Genomic DNA, 20021 nt, shown 5'->3' on the forward strand with positions numbered 1-20021 from the left:
CTCCCAGGAGGTGGGGGAGGGGTTGTGTTTCCCCTACAGGCAGCTGATATGGGCCTTCTACATCCAAATAGAATCCATTACTCCTCTTCCTCCTCCTCCTCTTCTTCTCCCTCCTCCTATTACAACCATCACCACCACCAAAACTACTACTATAATTACTACTGTCACTACTACTACTACAATTGCTACCACCACTACTACTACTAGAAAAGTACTTTCATTTTAGTAATCCACAGGTTTACATCACAGTGCAGTACAAATCTCTGTATAGCAGGGAAAAAAGTGTTATAAGTCCCAGTTGTTGGGCCATCTCAAGCAAAAAAATCTGATTTTAAAAAATGTCATAAAAATAAAAAAAATTTGGACAGTTACTTGAAGCATATTGCAATAGGAGGAAATCTACAACAATACAGTCATATTTTAGCCTTACAGATAGGCAGAAGAGTTTTTTAATCTTTTTCTCTATGATGCATAGAAAAGGAAAATTATTCTTTAAAGTTGGGAATAGGGCACAAGAGAGGTCACAGTGGCAGTTAATGGGACTAGAAGCCACAACTCCAAGTCCAAAGTTCAGCTAAGATGCCTTCCTGTATTTAACTATTTCTGCTTTGGCATCAACAATGAGTCTCAGGAAGTCTTTGAGCAGAAATAAATTGAGTAGAGATGAAAGCTTCTATTGTATTCCATGTAATTTTCCAATTCAAAACACTGTCCATCTGGGCAAGGTGTGAACAAAAAGGGAAGATCCTGAGTGAGGCTGGTGAGATGACAAAGGGCTTTAACTCAAATCCAAAACAAATATTTGTTTTAATGAAGTCAGTCTGGTTTACGTAAGGGAGGGGTGGGGGGGCAGGTAGTGTGGTAGAATCTGGGAAAACTAGGACTACATTCAAACCCTAGTTGAACATATTCTAATTATTTTTACTTTTTGTGTTCATTTGGGAGAATTATCTTCATCACCCATTTATCATGAGGAACATTTATCACCAAGTTTTAACTTGTAGAACGACCTCACCTAAAACCCTCTCAAGCTCAAGACACTGCTGGCAGATGTTTGTTGCCCCACTCATACAACATGTGCGCCACTGTTTAAACTCTGATAGCAGCTGAGAAGAGGGATCTGCTGGGCATACTGTCTTCTTATTCAAAAAAGTAGGCTTTGTTTTTATTTTTAATAAACAAATCTAGGGGGCAGCTAAGTGGCACAGGGATAAAGTACCAGCCCTGGATTCAGGAGGACCTGAATTCAAATCTAACCTCAGGCATTTGACACTTACTAGCTGAGTGACCCTGGGCAAGTCACTTAACCCTCACTGCCCTACCAAAAAAACCCCACAAAAAACAGAGAGAAAGAAGAAACCCATCTAAACCAAAGCATTCTGTTAATATTAATTTGCAACCAGCTCTGACTGCCTCCATCCCCACTGACACCAAAAACCAAAACAACAAAAACACCTTTTCTTTCCTCTAGCTCTACTCTCTGCTCTTTGTTACCTTTTCTCTTATACCATAACTAGCTTCCACTGCATGGACATAAAGTCATCTCCCTTGCAATGATGGTCTGGTACTGGAGAAATGAAGACTCCTTGTAAACTGAAATGACTGCAGACCTTCTTACAACTTAAAAGAAGAAGGAACAAGAGCTCTTCCTTATGTGCAAGTCCAATGTGCTTTGAACAATAGCCCATTCACTGGTGGCATTATCCTGCATCCAGCATCCTGACAAGACACTGAGAGTTGCAAGTACGAAGAATGTTAGTTGCCCCTTCTGTGGAAAACATTCTGTCTCTATGCTAACCCACTCAGAATCACTCCCAAGAATTTTCTTTGCAGAAATATCAGCTTGAATTAGCCTGGCATATACCATAGATATACATGGAAGGAAATCCCCAAGACATCCAAAGAAAACCTTCAATATCCAGCCAGAGACCCGAGTGAAAGCACAAAAACACAAACAGTCCAAGAAGTTTTAGATATTGATCCATAGGGTTTCTTTCTAGTCACACCAATATCAGAATAAGAAGTTATATTAATTCTCTCATTGGATGGGATTAGAGAGAGGACAGTAAGTAAACAACAAATTGAGGACAGAGTATGAGTAAGGAGTTTTACTTTATACCATTACTTGGATAAATTATTGGAGCTGAGTAGAACTGCAGTCGGTTACAGGGGTCTACTCCCAGCTCAAGTTTGTGAACAGGAAAATGAGCTAAAGGCAGCCGTAGTAATTCAGCTCTCCCCACTCCTGACCTCTGTGCCATGAGATGCCTCCCAAACATCTATCCATGTCCATTACTTTGAATGCCAGTGCTGATTAACAACCAGAAACATGAGCCTTGTTCACCAGAAAAATACTGATACTGTCTTATTTTCTGAGATCACGTAACATCCTGGCCCAGCTGTTACTGAATTCTACAGGCAGCTAACAGACCTGGAATAGACATGAATGCCTTTGTTATTCTCCATGGGATGATATCGCAACCAGTAAGGCTCTATGGGCCATGATCCATGGTAAATGACACTCTCAAGATACCTTCTTCTCTTCCTGGAAGCCTGCCCAGCTTAAGGAAATGGAAAATCTTCTTGTGAAGGAGCCTAACTCTTAATGTCTTTCTGACCCTCCTGAGGATGCCTGATGCCACTGCTACCCTTCTACTCATCCGTAGAGGTGCACCAACACATTGCTAGGTGTTAATGGCGTCACCAATGGAACACAGAAATAGATCAGCAGTGGAGCCTGGATTGCAACCTACTACCAAGATTCTCATTGTCAGTTAATCAACCCCTCTTATGACCCAAACTTTAACTTGTAGTTACCTCTCACCTCACCCAACAATCCAGAGCCTTAATGTCCTGGCCTTGAGTTTGATGTGAAGGTTGAATGGGATTGAAAAGCTGAAACTCTCAGATACTGACAGATTTTAAGAAGAAAAAAGGTGAGCTGATACATATCACACCCTGGATCTGTGAGCCCAAGACAGTCATTCCGGAGACCCCCTACAATTACAAACACTGAAGAGAAAAATGCATCTCCCTCTCCTTTAGAAAAAAAAAAAAGTTTCCATTTGGAAAAATGATACACTCTGAACAAATTTCCTGAAAAGAAATCTTAAAGCAGAAATATGGCAGTGAGAAGAAAGAGGAGTAGCTACAGTTGCCAAAAAGAAAAAAAAAATCTATTTGTTCAGATATAGCCATCCCCCTTTGTAGAGTGCTAAACTTACAACCCCCTCTTCTTGGAAGACAAAGAAGAAAAAGGCAAGGGTGACTGAGAAACTAGGGCTTGCCATGGTAGGGGAAGAACTGTGCCCAGTTTTCTTTATTCAGCAATGCTTATAACCAGTAGCAACACGTAGTAGCCCCAGGCATCAGGACTGCCTATCAAAGCCTTGGATTTTAGCCCTGGAGAAATTACAACTTTTCATTTCTTTGGAAGCTACAAAGGCTCGAGAGAAAAAGAAAAACGAATTAAAGAATAACTTAATAGAAACTTTGAAAAACTTTTCAACAGAAGAGGGTCTGCACATTGTCAGGCATGGAAGAGATCAGTATCCTGACAATCACATGCATGATGTCACACCCTGCTGATGCTCAGCACCAATGAAGAAATGTCCAAAAAGCTGAGTGGCTGCCCAGGTTACCCTGAGTAGCAACTTAGCCAGCATGATAGGAAGACTGTACCATGGTGACATGTGGGTGAGGCCTTGAGAACTAGAAGGTAAACTGGGAGGCAAAAGGAGAAGGAGTTAATATGAATTCTGACAGAAAGAAATAGTATTTGAAGGGGGGACTGGGTAGAGCATTGGACCGGAAGCACCCTGCAGATGGGTACTTGAATAAAGATTTGTTGTTGTTCTTCAGTTGTGTCTTACTCTTCTTGACCCCATTTGGGGTTTTCTTGGTAAAGATACTGGAGTGGTTTGCCATTTCCTTCTTCAGCTCATTTTACAGATGAGAATAGAGCAAAACAAAATGAAGTGACTTGTCCAAGGTCACACAGCTAGTAAGTGTCTGTCTGAGGTCAGATTTGAACTCGGCTCTTCCTGACTCCACTGGTGCTTGATTCATTTACAGAGTCACCCTGAATAAAGATTTAGGAGTAATTAATTTTGAAAGTTGTCAAAGTAGGAAGATGATCCTTTGCATGTAATCAATGTTTTAGATTACTATAACATACTCACATAAAGATAGCAATATGCTGTTCAAACCAATTGTTTATAAACAACACAAGCAATATTATGATAATAAAAATAATGGTTTAAAAAAACCCCTAGGGGCAGCTAGGTGGCACAGTGGATAGAGCACCAGCCCTGGATTCAGGAGGACCTGAGTTCAAATCCAACCTCAGACACCTGACACTTACTAGCTATGTGACCCTGGGCAAGTCACTTAACCCCAACTGCCTCACCAAAAAAACCCCCCAAAAACCAAAAACAAAAGCCAAACAAACAAACAAAAAACCCTAAAGCCAAACAACATTCCCACTTTAGCTTCAAGCAGGAAGCTTCATTATCTATTGAGAATAAGTGGGTAGGGGGGTTTTCCTAATTAAAAAATTACTTTTTCTAAATCATGCTATAGAATCATTTGGTCCCTGACAATGAGTAAATTTTAACTTTTGGACATTAAGGGAAAAGATATACTCTAGCTCTTTCAGGACAAGAATCTATATAGTAAATTAGTTCATCAATAATTTAATACCACCATTCAGAACTGGTAAAAAAAGATGCTATATTTTGTTAAATATTTTCCCAGGAAGTCAACTGAATATTTTGCAGTAACAAGAAGAAATTGGTGCCTTGAAATTGTTTATTCATCTTTTCAAGTAGACAGTTTTATTCAACTCTCCAAAGGAGGTACTATTAAAAAGGATAAAAGGTGAATTATTTATTGCTGCATGCCTTAGTTTCCCCCTAACTAAAATGGAAGCATTCAGACCTGTTGTAGAAGTTTACTTAAGAATTATTTGGAGCTTAGTTCTCATTCCTCCAAGAGTGATTACACAGCAAGCAACAAAATAGGCATCTCAACTACTTTCTTTTGTTTGTTTGTTTGTTTGTTTGTTTTGGGTTTGGTTTTTTTGGTGGGGCAAAGGGGGTTAAGTGACTTGCCCAGGGTCACACAGCTACTAAGTGTCAAGTATCTGAGACTGGATTTGGACTTGGGTCCTCCTGAATCCAGGGCAGGTGCTTTATCCTCAACTAAGTTTCAATGGCTAAAAATGATAATTGAACCTCCTCAACTTGCGGGATGTTTGCACCACAATGTCACTCTAGAGTGAAGAAGAAGACAGGAGAAACCAAGACTGTTGTGAAGTATGACTTGTACTAGGACCACTTCAGAGATATATCATTAGGGAAAGCCAGTTTTAGTTACAGCGTATGGCTCCCATCCAATACTCGATTTGTTATGCTAGAGTGACCAGTGCTTGGAGGCAATGATTTTTCCAGGGGTCTGTGTTCTTGCTGCAGCCTTTTTCATGTGAATGTATAAAATATCCCAAATGGAGGGCATTGCTTTCAAAGAACTGCAAGTTCCAGCTTTATCTCTGTCAGTGACCACATGGTTTCTGATAAAAAAAAGGACTGTGGCCCTGAAGCTATTAGTACACAGGGGGTAAAGACAGCTTGGAAACCAACTCATTCAGAACTTCAAACGGAATGTCAAAATTTTCCATCTACTCTCTATCAGGATTTTAAAATAGCTCATCCTTGCTCAAGTACACAGTGGTGCATCACTTCCACCCATGTGGCAACCCTGCCTTAGGACCAGAGCAGCCCTAGGGAGCTTCTGGGCAACCTTAAAACACAGCTAATAGGAGGTTCATTAACATTTTCTTTTCAGAACTTGTGGGTGTTCAGGGTTGTTTGTTCCCTGTCCTTTCATTGATGTTGCTTTTGCCATTGAACTTGGAGGAGCCTGGCATTTGGAGAAGGTGAAGAGGTTGGGGGTGGTGGGGGGGAAGGGTGTGCCTGGTATGTGCTAAACTCTGCCAGCCAATTCAGGAAGCAACTCTGACATCAACTCCCAGAAGGAGCTGCTCACTAATGGGCTCTGCCAAAGATTGAGGTGCTAGAAAAACAGCTTAACGGAAGCAAGGGAGGGTGGTCAGCATGAGGGCATAGCGTCAATGAGAAAAAAATGAGAGTAGAGTAGTAGAAATTTTAAATAACAACTACAACAATAGTGGTAGCTAATATTTATATAACATTTATATAATGTTTATGTAGTACTGACTATGTGCCAGTGACTGTGCTAAGCGTGCCATGATCCTCACAACAACTCTGGGAGACAGGTGCTATAATTATCACCCCCATTTTACAGATGAGAAAACTAAGGTAAACAGAGGTTAAGTGACTTGCCCAGGGTCACACAGTTAGTAAGCATCTGAGGCTGGATTTGAACTCCAATCTTCCTGACTCTACATCCAGCTCTCTATCCATTGAGCCAACTAACTGCCCCATGTGAAGTAGAAGTAGTAGCCTCAAAGAAGTTTAGCTAATAGAACTATCCAATTGTCTTTCTACTGCTCTATGTCAAGAGTCTGTCCTTCCTTCCTCCTGGCTCTTGATTACTCTATCTTTCTTAAATCATACAGTAAGTACAGTTGGTAGCACAAGTGGCAAACATTAGAGGATAGTAGGAAGACCTGGAATCAAAACCTGTCTCGTTTACTTAATGGCTGTCTGACCCTGGACATATTACATAACTTCTCTGGGCCCCAGTTTTCTCATCTGTAAAATGATGGGGCTGAATTCAATGACCTATAAGTTCTCTTCCAACCTGAAATCTAGGATTCTAGGTTCCTATATGAAATGTAACAAATTCAGTCAAGGACATAGGGGTATGTGCCTATCTGTGTTGGATAGGGTGTGCATTTGTTTAATTCTCCCACCCTGGGATTAAAAATTTAGTTATTACTTTTCAAGGTTTAAAGAAGATACCACAATACAGTACATATAGGCACAGTGGCATCTGTCTTTTTTTTTTTTTTGGGTGAGACAATTGGGGTTAAGTGACTTCCCCAGGTCATACAGCTAGTAAGTATTAAGTGTCTGAAGCTGGATTTGAACTCAGGTCTTCCTGAATCCAGGGCTGGTGTTCTATCCACTGTGCTACCTAGCTGCCCCAGTGGCATCTGTCTTATTGTCATCCCGCCCTTCCCTACAGAAAAACAAAATCTAGCACTCAGAGTAGGTTTTTCCCTCATTAAGAGAGAAAATTCATCATACATATAAATGTTAGAGATATTTATTCTTGTAATCCTAAAAAGCAATACCGGAGAATTCCTTCCTGAGAAAGCATTTCTGACCTCTTCCTTCCACACTGCAAAGACACTAAATTTGTACCAGCATATAGTCCTTTTATTCCAAGAACATGTATTGTCCAAATATAAATAGAACAAAAATTATGTTATTCAATAAACAGTGAGTTTCTAGGCAGAGAGAATGCATTAGAGTCTGCTCCTACTTTGGGAATGAATGTCGATGTAAATGGTGATAAAATGATTTGATTACAAGAGAAAAAATAGCCACCAAGGGTGACCAGGCAGGTTTCTCTCAAACATCTAACAATGTAAATTACTGAAATAAAAAGGAGATGAAATCACATTATTGCATAAATTTTTATAGATACAAAGCAGCCACCTTGGATTCTCTATTGATATTCTCTTTAACAGAAAATCTAGCCCTTCATTTAATTATGTACATTATGTCTCCTTTGCATTTTGTCTCTGGAAGGAAGATGAATAAACTATCCAACCCTGCATAGCTTCACTACTACCTACAGGACAAAATGCCTCAAATATTCCATCCTGGCTGACGGTCAATGTTTTTTTCATGAATCAGTTCTGATATTGCCTGCTTTTTCCTTTCAGGATGTCTCTTCCTGGTGTGGCCCAGGCCTGAACACAAGAAGCCTAGTCACATACACATACCATCTGTGGACATGGCAAATTTTACTTAAGAAAGCATGAGAAGAAAGTTCAGGAAAAACCCCTGGCTAACCTTTTGCTTCTACACTTAACATCCTCTAAAATATAGCTTGGAACATTCTGGGAATCTGGGGTAACTTTAGAACCAATTAAGTTCAAAAGTGTCACGGATTTCACATCCCGAAAAGGGCTCCAAACTTGGATCCATTGAGTTATTTTTACTAAGAATTATTCTCCTATAAAAAAAGACAATTAATACCCATGGATTAGCAGGGCAAGGTCGCTTACTAAATGGTACCATGGTGCTTTGAAAGAAGGCAAAGATGATCTTTTAACTCCTTTGGAGTCATTTACATCTGTTTTATGACAGTATAAAATTGAGTTTTAGAGTGACTGTGAATCAATCTTAGGAAAAACCCACTCCCTTTGAGGAATGTAGCAAGCTGACTCAGGATCTCAACTGTTCTGCCTTGTTACAGAATCATGAAATGTTGGTGATGAACAGAGGCTCAGAGGTCACCTAGTCCAAATCCCTCATTTTACAGATGAAATCCCAAAGAAACGATGTCATGAATGTGGGAGCCCAAGGTTCCTCAGTGGCAGGGCCAGGGCTAGAACCCAGGTTTCCCAATTTCTATTCCAGGGCTTCTTCTTTCAACATGAGATTGTCCAATATCAGCTGAATCTCTTTCCTATCCTAAAATTCTAGCTTTGGCTCTCTGTGAGTGAAGCCTGCTGTGTACTAGGCAGGTGTTCAAGGTGGAAAATAAGGATTAGTAAAAGAATACCCCCAATTCATTTTGATTGAGTTACTGTCTACAAGGAACTCAGAAGATGGAAACATTACCCACAGTGAGTGAAGGGATAATTATTTAAGCCACCACATACCAACTACTTTCCTTCTTCTAAGCAAATACACATTTTCATCACTGGCTTTTCAACTATAATGGCATACAATAACACTGACTTGGGGGAAATTGCTGTACTGAAACAAAGGGAAAATATGATCTCAATATCATAAAAATGCACAAAGATTATGAAAGATTAGTAATTTGCAAATTTACTAAAAGAGCAGAACAAGCCCCCAAGAAAAAGTGCAGTTTGACAAAGAAAGCCTGGCTCCTCAGTAATGAAGGCGTTTGCTGGAATTTGGCCCTCTGTACTCTCTTTCTTGACTTGCTCAGTTTATAAAAGTATTTTAAAACTACTTTTAAGCCTCCATTGTGGCATCTGAATGTTTATATTATGTAACTTTGAAAAACTCTTCTTTATGCCAGATGTTTGACAGGGCATCATATAAATGATGTAAAAGAATGATTAAACAAAAAAAGCAGATTGAATACCAAAAGTTAACTTCAAGACAATATAGTACAACATAAAATAAACCTTCTTCCTTAAGACTAGAGGTAAATTCAACTAGAGGTAAAAATGACCTCTCAAAAATCGGATTACAGGTAATTCTTAGCTACTGCCCCATTCTACAAAAGTTTCACAATTAAAAATATTCAAGTATCATTATAACTTTCTTTGAACCCAATCCCCCTAGGGTACGTTATTTATTGCCAATAAACTAGCTAGTTTGTATGATGCATTAACTTTTACACATACTGGGGAACTGTTTATTACCAGAGTGTCTCAGATAAAGCTGTTGTTTCCTGTGGCATATAAAACATACCTGCTAATGGATGAAATGAGTGCATCCTGGTGGTATATATGCCACAGAGTATTACATGGAAATGGCAGCTAGGTGGCGCTGCAGTGGATAGAATGCCAGGCCTGGAGTCAGGAAGACTCCTCTTCCTGGGTTCAAATCTGGCCTCAGATACTTACTAGCTGTGATACTCTGGAAAAGTCACTCAATCTTGTTTGCCTCATCTGTAAAATGAGCTGGAGAAGGAAACAGTAAACCATTCCAGCATGTTTGCCAAGAAAACCCAAAATGGGGTCATAAAAAATCAGGCATGACTGAAAACAACTGAACAACAATACATAGCAATAGAACAACATGGTGGCCTGAAAAAAATTAATGTACCTTCCAAAGTAGTCATCTAAAGCTATTTAAGGCAAATTAAATTCAACTTAAAAAACAAAGCTATTCACAATGAATATCTATGAAATCACTTTCATTTTAAAAAAATATTATGGTTGCTTTTCTTCCCACATCATGGACTTCCTTTTTAAATATATGAGAACTGACAAAATTTAATGAAAGACAGGAAAGCTTGTATCTCTGAAGCACTGGGAATTTGGAAACATTTTTTAAAGAAAGGAGTCCCTGGTTTCTGAGTGTCATGTTCTCCAGAGAGACTCAACAAAAGAAGAATTCCCTATCAATGGTGAGTCTAGCCAAATGCTCTTGTTTGAGGATGACATTCTATTAATTATAATGAGCCTGAGAATGCTGCAAGTCCACTCAGGAAAATAATAGCAATGCAAAAGAGAGTAGTCTAGTTATTTACTATAACCCCGCCTTCCCCCACGAAATTGGCAAAAATCATGGACTATCCATATTATTTTGTAGCAGGATGGGTAGCCTGTTGTATTAGTGATATACTAAGTATATATGTATATGTGTATATGTGTATGTGTGTATATATATATATACATATACATACATATATATATGTACAAATATCACATATATCCACACACACATATATGAATACATATATACATAGGTATACACAGTCTGTGTATGTGTGTGTGTGTGTGTGTATATATATATACATATATATATATATATAGTAAGTATATATATACACTAGTATTTAAATATACATATGTATATAATCATACATATATAGGATAGGTATTACTGAAGGGTCAAAATATAGGAACAGATTTGACAAGTTCAGCAAGAATGAATCTTGGAAAATGTGCAGTGCTTTTCATGATTCCACAATGTCCATGATTGCATAACACATCCCTTTAACACTAGTGTTCTCTCAGTGATCCTTGATCCAAGACCCATGGTAGAAAATATGGTCTTGGGAGAACTCAAATGACAAGTAACCCAAAGGGTAATGGGAAGCTATATGAATGAAAACAAGATATAAGCTCCTTAAGGGTAAGAACTGTCTCATTGTTGCACTGGTATCCCTAGCACCTGACACAATTCTTGTAGGCATGTAGTAACTGCTTCATAAAGCAGGCTATGAATGATACTGAATAAATGGCTGAATCTAGAGTCAGGAGGACTTGAATTCAAATGCAGCTTCAGACACTTACTAGTTATGTAAACCCTGGGCAAATCACTACACCTTTCTCAGTCCCAGTTTCCTGATCTGCAAAATGGTGCTAATATAATCTCAAATTCACAGGGTTATTGTAAAAATCAAATGAGATAATATATGCAAAGTACTTTTAAACCCTGAGGTACTATACAAATGTTAGCTGCTGTTACTATTATTGTTGATAAATACTTGTTCATAGTTTAAAGTAGGCTAAAAGCATGAAGTAGAATAAACCAGCAGTGGTTGAGTAAAATAACATGAGAGCAGAAAAGAAAGTAGGCTGTACCTGCATCAATTTTTTCACCTGAATAATGAAGCTAGTATATTTGCTTTATTTACTTTGTAGGGTTATTGTTGGGAAAAGCATTTTGTAAACATTATAGTGTATGATAATACGAGATAACAGGTAACCCAAGTAGTACACTGGAACTTGGAAGATATTAAAACAGAGGTCCTTAACCTGGGGTCTGTGAAATATTTTAAAAAGATATATTTTGATCATTATATTTCAACATAATTGGTTTCTTTTATCATCCTGTGTGTTTTACTTTATGCATTTAAAACATTATTCTGAGAAGAAGTGCTTAGGTTTCTTTGTTGTTGTTGTTCAGTTGGTTTCAGTCATGTCCAACTCTTCATTATGCCTTGCAGGGGTGGGGTTGGGGTTCTTGGCAAAGATACTGGAGTGCTTTGCCATTTCCTTCACCAGCTCATTTTACATATGAGGAAAATGAGGCAAAGAGAGTTAAGTGACTTGCCCAGGGTCACACTGCTAGTAAGAGTCTGAGGACAGATTTGAACCCACGAAGATGAATCTTCCCCGCTCTAGACCTGACATTCCAGCCACTGTGCCACCTAGTTGCTAGTTTGGTTTTGCCAAATTGCCAAAGGACTCTATAACCTGCCTCCCTGCTCCCAAAGGCTAAGGAGATCCTGCATTAAAAGAATTAGAGGAAGGTCTCCAGTGCTTTACATGTATGCTCTGTGAAGGATACACAGAAAAGCATAAGTAAGGATAGGAAAGCACAGAAGGTTGATGAGAATTTAGATCTATCTAAGCATTCCCTGGTGTCTCTCTATATTCCAAAATGTGAATTCCCATCCCCAGCCCAGGGTCATTTTTGTATCTCTTTGGTGGTTTATTTTACTGGTGAAAACTTGCTTCTGAATTTCTTTTCACTACATGTTTCAGCAAAGCACACTGAGGCTCCTGAGGATACCCTCCTAGGACAACCATAGCTAACAGCTCAGCCAAAGCATCCCCCCTCAATCCCTTCAATATTCAAACTAAAACTTTTTTTTTTAATGAAAATTAGCTGGGTACTGACACACAGGAGCTATTTAACTAATCTCAAAATCCCAATCTGGTGACCTGATAAGACTGTCCAAAGCATGCCAAATCTGAATAAAAAAACACAATAAAACTTTCATCTTCGCATACCTTCAGTTTAGCAAAAAAGTCACAAGCCCATACAAATCCACTGCAGCCTCGTGCAAATAAAAATACTGTTTAGGGAGAAATCTTGGCTACTCAATGCCAGACTCAGACCTATTATTCTTTTTTTTCTTTTCTCATTAATTACTCCACTATAAATTATTCACAGTCTGATTTACAGAAGCCACTATAAAGTAGATGTCCTTCAACAAGAGCAAGAGAAATGGTGGTTCTGTTTGAAGCATGGGGACACTTAGTGTTGCTTCCCCTCTAACTCCATAGGTTGGTTGTAAGTATTGCCCAAGAAAAGCTAAGAGAGAAGAAAATAAATGGCAAATGTAGACAAGCTCTTCTCTCTGATCATAATCAAAGAAAACAATTGATAATAACTAATAGTACCAGCCCTTCATCCCAGCTCAGTCAAATCCAGTGATTCAGAATATTTGGCAAATCATGTTACTACAGATGCCTCACCATGGCTGTTAACTTACAACATTCACTATGTTCTTTTGTAGGTAGTCCTGGTTTATTCTTCACCACGGAGATTTTTCAGAAGTTGCTGGATTGCTTGTAGGCTCAGGTGTCTTTTCTTTTTCATAAGATAGTGAGAAAACCCTAAGTTGACATGAATAGAAGGAAAGAAAAAATATCAGAAAGAGAAATATGCATCAAATTACTTATTATCTGAGCAGCTATATTCTTCTCTATTAGTTGGACTAAATACATTTCATTGGAGTCCAGTTTTCATTGATTTTTTAAAAAAAGTTAAGATTCTAACATTTTAACACTCGAATTCCATGTTCTGTAAAGGCCCAGTGAACCAAGGATTGTGGTGGAGGCCTTACTTTGAGATAAGTTTACAGTATTATCTTATAACCTGCCACCTGACCACTTAGCTTTACCTTCTGAAATACTGTAGATGGGGCAGTTATCTTTTGTACCTTCCAGACTTCTCAGGACTACTGGGAGTATCAAGAAGATCATGTTTGTAAAATATTCTCATTTTCTTAGAAGCCCCTAGTAAATACAAACTATTATTAGTGGTCATAAGCCTGTTACTGAACACTGAGCCAGAATATAAAAAGCAAGGATGGCTCAGAACCAACAATCATTATCTCTCCAGCACCCAAACATCTTCCCCATCAGCGATGCTGCAGCTTTTTCTTCTAGAGAAGGGGGTGGGTGGGGAGTGGAGGAGACATTGAGGAATTCTGAGTCTGAGAAAAAAAGACAAAGAAAAAAAGAAAGGGTAGAGACAGAGCGGGGAGGGGGAAAGGAATCGTAAGGGAGGAGGGAATGGAAGTGTAGAGGGAGGGGTGAGGCAAATGAAGTGCTCCGTGGTGCTTCATTACTTGGAATACACTCTGTGAGTGGCTGATATTGTCAGTCGACTGTGTTGTGTTCATGGTATGTGTCTATGGTGCTGTGAAATTTTCCACTTGGCTGTCCTCCATATCCACCCACTGAGAATAACGCTTACACATACTGAAAAGTGCCACAGCAAGGCCATTTCTCAAGGAAGCCTGGACTTTATTTTTTTTTTTAAAGAAAAGACCTACTCATGTCCTAATCATAAGTGTTTTGCACGCCTGAATTTCTGATATTTCTCTTTTCTTTTCAAGTGCAGCCAGGAATAGCTCTTTCTGGGCCAATATTATCAAGTTATTTTGACTTGTATGCCCTTGAGAAGCATACTTGAGGTGATGGAACTCACATTAGTGGTTTGGGGGTTTAGGGACTATGAAAAACATGGAATTTTAAGTGCTAAGTGAGGGTCCTTCCCTCTATTACCCCCCTTGCAAGCCCAATCACCCACAGCTGACATTCATTACTTCTTTTTCCAGGATAACAAGCTGACAGAGGACACAGGTGGGAGCTGTAGTGTCATCATAGGGGGTTTGCTAATATTTGCTGTGGAGACAAGTTGCCACTTAGCTCATCAAAAACAAGAATGAGTTACACTCAAACCTTATGCCTGGAATTGACACATCAAAACCAAGAATGAATTGTACTCAAATTTTAGACCTGACAAAAAGCATTGTCAAATGCAATTACAAACAAAGAATTAAAAAATACAGCTGAGTGTGAAGGTGATGTCTAGGAGCATAACCTAATTCTTTCATCCACTTCTTCTCTGTTTATGGTCCTTGAGGGCAGGGACAGTCTTTCTTATTTGCATCCCCAGTGACACTAATGCATTGTGGGTGGAGTTGTGAACTGATCCAACCATTCTGGAGAGCAATTTGAAACTATGCCCAAAGGCCTATAAAGCTGTATATACCCTTTGATCCAGCAATACCACTACTAGGTCTGTATCCCAAAGAGATTAAAAAAAAAAAAAGGAAAAGAACCTATTTGTACAAAAATATTTATAGCAGCTCTTTTTATGGTGGCAAAGAATGGGAAATTATGGGGATGGCCATCAATTGGAGAATGGCTGAACAAGTTGAGGTACATGAATACAATGGAATACTATTGTGCTGTAAGAAATGATAAGTAGTATGGTTTCAGAAAAACCTGGACCTACATAACTGAGACAAAGTGAAGTGAGTAGAACCAGGAGAACATTGAAGACAAGAACAGCAATACTGTATGATGATAAATTGTGAATGACAATATAATGATTCAAGACAATCACCTCCAGAGAAAGAACTAATATCTGAATACAGACTGAAACATATAATTTTTCACTTTCTTACTTTTTTTGTTCCAGTCTTCTTGTAGAAAATGACTAATATGGAAATGTTTTAGATGATTGTACATGCATAACCTACATCAAATTGCTTATCATCTCAGTGAGGGAGGAGGAAAAGGAGGAAGGGATAGAATTTAGAACTCAAAACTTTAAAAAAAATGAATGTTAAAATTGGTTTTACATGTAATTGGGAAAAATAAAATATTATTTAAAAAATAAATATTTGTATCCCCAGTGCTTAACACATTAGCTGGCACATAGTAGGTGCTTTATCAATGTTTGCTAAATTGAATTGTATCATATTCTACCAACTAAATTACAAGCTACATGAGGTCAGGGTATCTTTTCTGAATTTTATACCTCATCTAGCGTCATGCTCCGTAAAGAAAAAAAAAAGCATTTAGTAAATGTTTAATTATGGAATAACTGAAAGTTAGAATCAAGAAGAATATAATTGAAATGGGAGACCTAAATATGGAACTAGTTTCATGTAAGCCTCTGAAAAATCAACTAGGCGATCCAAGATTAGGTGCTTTCCTATAAGGGAAACCTTTCAAAATTTCTCTCATGAGCCTAGGATTCAGCTCAATTCAACACCTATTTCTAAGAATAATCCTAATTTACATGGGGCTCTGAGGGTTATAAAGTATATTCCTCAGTGGGAAAAAATGGAGGAAGCAGTTTAATTAGTATCCCTGCTTTTCCAGGCAAAAGAACAGGTTCAGAATGCTTAAAATGTATTGTCCCAGGCACACACAGAGAAAGTATCAGATCTTTGGAGTCCAGGTTTTTGGTGCTATCCTGACAGTTTTCTTTCCTGGTCTGGAAGCTAGTGTTCTGCTTTCTTAACAAGATGAATACCCTAACCCAGCAATATAAAAGGCACTGAAACTGTGCTCATCTGGACTTTTTCCACTGTTCACTCTATTCCAGGAGTTGACTTGGCTTCATCTTTCAGCCAAGGTAAATCAGTAATCCTCTCCCCCCACCTCATTTCCTTTCAGGTTCCCTAGAGCATCCTGGGACCGGTTCATTCATGTTTCCCTATGAATGAAGAGATCAACTTGTACCATTTTTACAGCTCATGCTAGCTTCATTGATTTCCTAATGAATATATCATTCACCATACCTTTAAACTAATCATTATTTGGCGGGGGGGGGGGGGTAATAATTATCAAAGGGATCTAGGATTTAAACTTTGTTTGAAACAAACTAATCCACCAAAAGGGAAATAAGATAGTGTGAGTCTTTATTTAAGATTATAGGAGGAAAAAAAATCCCTTACACCCCTGACTTCTAATCTTTGTACAATCTGAGTTATAGACTGAGTTTACAACCATTCACTAAGAAGATGCTCTGTGCTGATCTGCCTAGTATGAAAAGCTGAACAAAGAAACAGAGAATGACAGAAACAACCCTTGGAAGTTGTTCAGTCCAATACCCTGCCCCAAAGCAAATACCGAGAAAACATTTTCTACAGGCTAACAACTATCTCTTCTCTCCAGAGGAGAAAATGACACAGCCCACATTCCGTCTCATTCTGGATAGCACTTCCTGTCAGTACCAGAGACTTTAAGTGCTGATTATATTTAATTTACTGCTTTATCCTGTGGGGAGTGGGGGTGGGGGGAAGGTGGGCGTTTTGGTGCGGACCTATGATTGCATTAGTAAAATTAGTAAAGGGAACTCTCCTGCACAGAAGCATGTAAACCCCTCTTTGCTGATAAGATCACCAATTCTTCTATAATTTAAAGTCTAAAGAGCTGCCGAGGCACCTAAAGGCTAAAGGCTTGTCAATGATCACACTGCTAATGTATGTGTCAAGAGACAGAACTCGAATTCAGGTCTCATTGATTATATGGCTGGAGATCCACCATATTGGAACACCTCTCAGTAAACACTCACATAAACACGCACATAATATACGCACTACTCTTGTTTTCATTAAATATAAATCAATCTCCAGGATAAGGAGATACAAGTGCTTTGGTAGCAGAGTCTTGGATATGGTGCTAGGCACATAGTAAGTGATTAAAAAAAAATGTTGAATTGAAATGACCCCAACTCCTTAAGAAACCTGTTAAAGAGATTGATACTGCTATAATTTATGCTCATTTCTATCCCCCAAGAAGTTACCATCCTCCAAATAATAGTCCATCACATAATTGGAGTCATGTTATCTCTTAGCCTTGCCTTCTTTACACTAAATGATCTCAATTATTTGAAACTTCTATTTGGAGTCTGTTTTGCAATGTTATACATATTTTAGATGTTCTCTGAATCTGACTTCTCTGAGAAACCAAGATCTTTATTCGATAGAACAGTCAAATATAGTAAGCAGTCAATAAGCATTAAGTGCTCACTATATGTTAAGCACTGTGATAAACACCTGAGATAAAAAAGTAAGGCAAACTCATGATCTGTGTCCTTAAGAAGCTCACACTTTAACAGAGGAGTTGACATGCAAAGAGCTATGAGCATATAAGATATGTTGAGAAGAGTTGGAAGGTGACCTCAAAGGGAAGGGGGGAAGCAAGGGGTGGGGGGTACACGGAAAGGCATCCTGCAGAAGATGGCATCTCAGCTTAGTCTTGAAAGGGAAGCCAGGGAAGCCACTGAACTGAACTGAGAGCTCTTTCTTAGATTTCATACTACATTTAATCACAGTGTCACAGTGTGCATGTGGGAAGGGATAACATTAATGAACCTAAAGGATGATAGACCACTAGATAAAGAGCATACTTTAAATGTAAGGAAATGTTTCGTTCAGTTTTGGAAAACTTGGTGTAGCAGTTCCACATTGGCTTGTGCATATTTACTTGCCCTGCATCTATGTTTTCCATTGGCAATCATATGGAGAATCCTCCTCCAGTCACTTGTATAAAAATCATTCTAGAAACCCTAGTAAGTCAATAAAAGGTTTATAGGTCTCTTTTTCCAACTCAGAGCTGAAGCTTTCCTAAGGACCTAAGAGAAACAGACAGGACTGCTGGTAAGTGCCATGTTAGGAAATGTTTCTTCCATATGAGAGTTTGATTCAAAAGAATTATAAATGTCATTCACAATGGCCAGGGACTCACAGATTCCCAGGAAAGAATCACTGAGTGGAGAACATTCAGCACAGGAAAAATTCCTAGACAGGTTTCAAGGGGAATTCCCTTCTAGGTGTTTACTCTATTGGGAAAGCGAGAGAAGGAAAGTAAAGGCAGAAAGGATCTCCTTAGGAAGGTCACACATTTAACTTAATTTGAAAGGTGTGATTAAGCCATCATTGATATCCATCATCGTGACGATCTCCGTGGCAATGTTTTCTTCCCAGATTGGCAGTCTGCTGGCCTCTAGGATGCCTTGGGCTATCTCCTCCCTGCTATCAGTTAAAATATGCTCATGGAACACAAATTAATTTTAGCATCAGCTCCAGAATCAGTACAAAATGAGAAAACTCAAATGAGGAAAAACTCATGCTAGGAATAAGGGAGAGGGGAGAATGAGAATGGGGGATGAGAACAATTTGGTGAGACTATTGAATATGTTCAATCAATTCATTTTTAAACTTTTTTTTTTATTAATCACCTACTGCGTGCCAGGATTGAGAAGGCAATATGGCACTGTAAATAGAGAAGTGGCATTGGAGTTAGGAAGGCTGGAGGTCAAGTTCGGAAGGATACATACTGGTTTGGGCAAGTTAATTAACTTCTCTGTGGGCCTAGGTAACTCTCTCAGACAGTAAGTTGCTGAGGAAATGCTGATTTGCATGGGAGAAAGGAATTCCTGGGGCTAGGGGGAAGCAGTCCCTTCACTGAAGAAATCAAAGACTCAGTTTTTTAAAAGTACAAGGAGGGGGCAGCTAGGCGGCCCAGTGGATAAAGCATCTGCCCTGGATTCAGAAGAACCTGAGTTCAAACCTGGCCTCAGACACTTGAAACTTACTAGCTGTGTGACCCTGGGCAAGTCACTTAAACCTCACTGCCCTGCCAAAAAAAAAAAAAAGTACATCGAGGGGGCACAATTAGGTGACACAGTGGATAAAGCATTGGTCCTGGATTCAGGAGGACCTGAGTTCAAATCTGGCCTCAGACACTTGACACTTACTGGCTGTGTGACTCTGGGTAAGTCACTTAACCTTCATGGCCCTGCAAATAAAAAAGAAGAAGAAGAAGAAGACCCAGGAACTGTGCCAGATCCTGAGAAAAATAAAATGAATCAGCCCCTGCCCACAAAGAAGAGGAAAATAACCTACCTGAAGGGAAATAAGCAGACAAAAAGACAGACAGAAAAATAAATAAATGAACAAACAGATAAATGAATGAATGAATAAAGAAATGAGAGAGCATTAATTAAGCCCCCGGTATTTATGAAGCACTGTATCAACATCTGGGATTATTAATATAAAAGTAACCCCCCTTTTCCCCCACCCCCTCACAAGAAACTCCCAATCAAATAAAGGAGACATAGATGATAGCTATAGATAGTAAGAGATTAGCACAGGAAAGTAAAGGAGAAGCAGATTGTGGCAGGCCTTGAATGCCTATATCTGGCATTTATATTTTATTCCAAAAACAATGAGAATTCACCAGATGTTTCTGAATCAATGAGTCATATGGAAGGAACAGCTAATTCACTGGGAAAATTGCTTCCTAGGGTAGCAGTCAGTCAAGATGCATTTATATTAAGTATTTACTATGTGCCAGGTACTGTGCTAAGCACTGGGAATTCAAAAAAAGG

The 20021-nt window shown here is 38.9% G+C and overlaps 1 protein-coding gene across 9 annotated transcripts in view; it reads right to left on the reverse strand.

Annotated features, from left to right (window-relative positions):
* ATXN1 (ataxin 1) overlaps positions 1-20021 on the reverse strand; it is a 533931-nt gene that overhangs the window by 185730 nt on the left and 328180 nt on the right. For 8 of the 9 annotated variants that reach the window (XM_043964845.1, XM_043964844.1, XM_043964839.1 and 5 more), the window contains one exon: positions 13093-13216. The gene's annotated coding sequence lies outside the window, so the exon portion shown is untranslated. Of the gene's footprint in view, positions 1-13075; positions 13217-20021 lie in introns of all 9 variants that reach the window. The other variant, XM_043964841.1, reaches the window with a different exon arrangement.

The sequence above is a fragment of the Dromiciops gliroides genome, chromosome 1 (genome assembly GCF_019393635.1).
Source record: "Dromiciops gliroides isolate mDroGli1 chromosome 1, mDroGli1.pri, whole genome shotgun sequence".
In the NCBI taxonomy this organism is placed as follows: domain Eukaryota; kingdom Metazoa; phylum Chordata; class Mammalia; order Microbiotheria; family Microbiotheriidae; genus Dromiciops; species Dromiciops gliroides.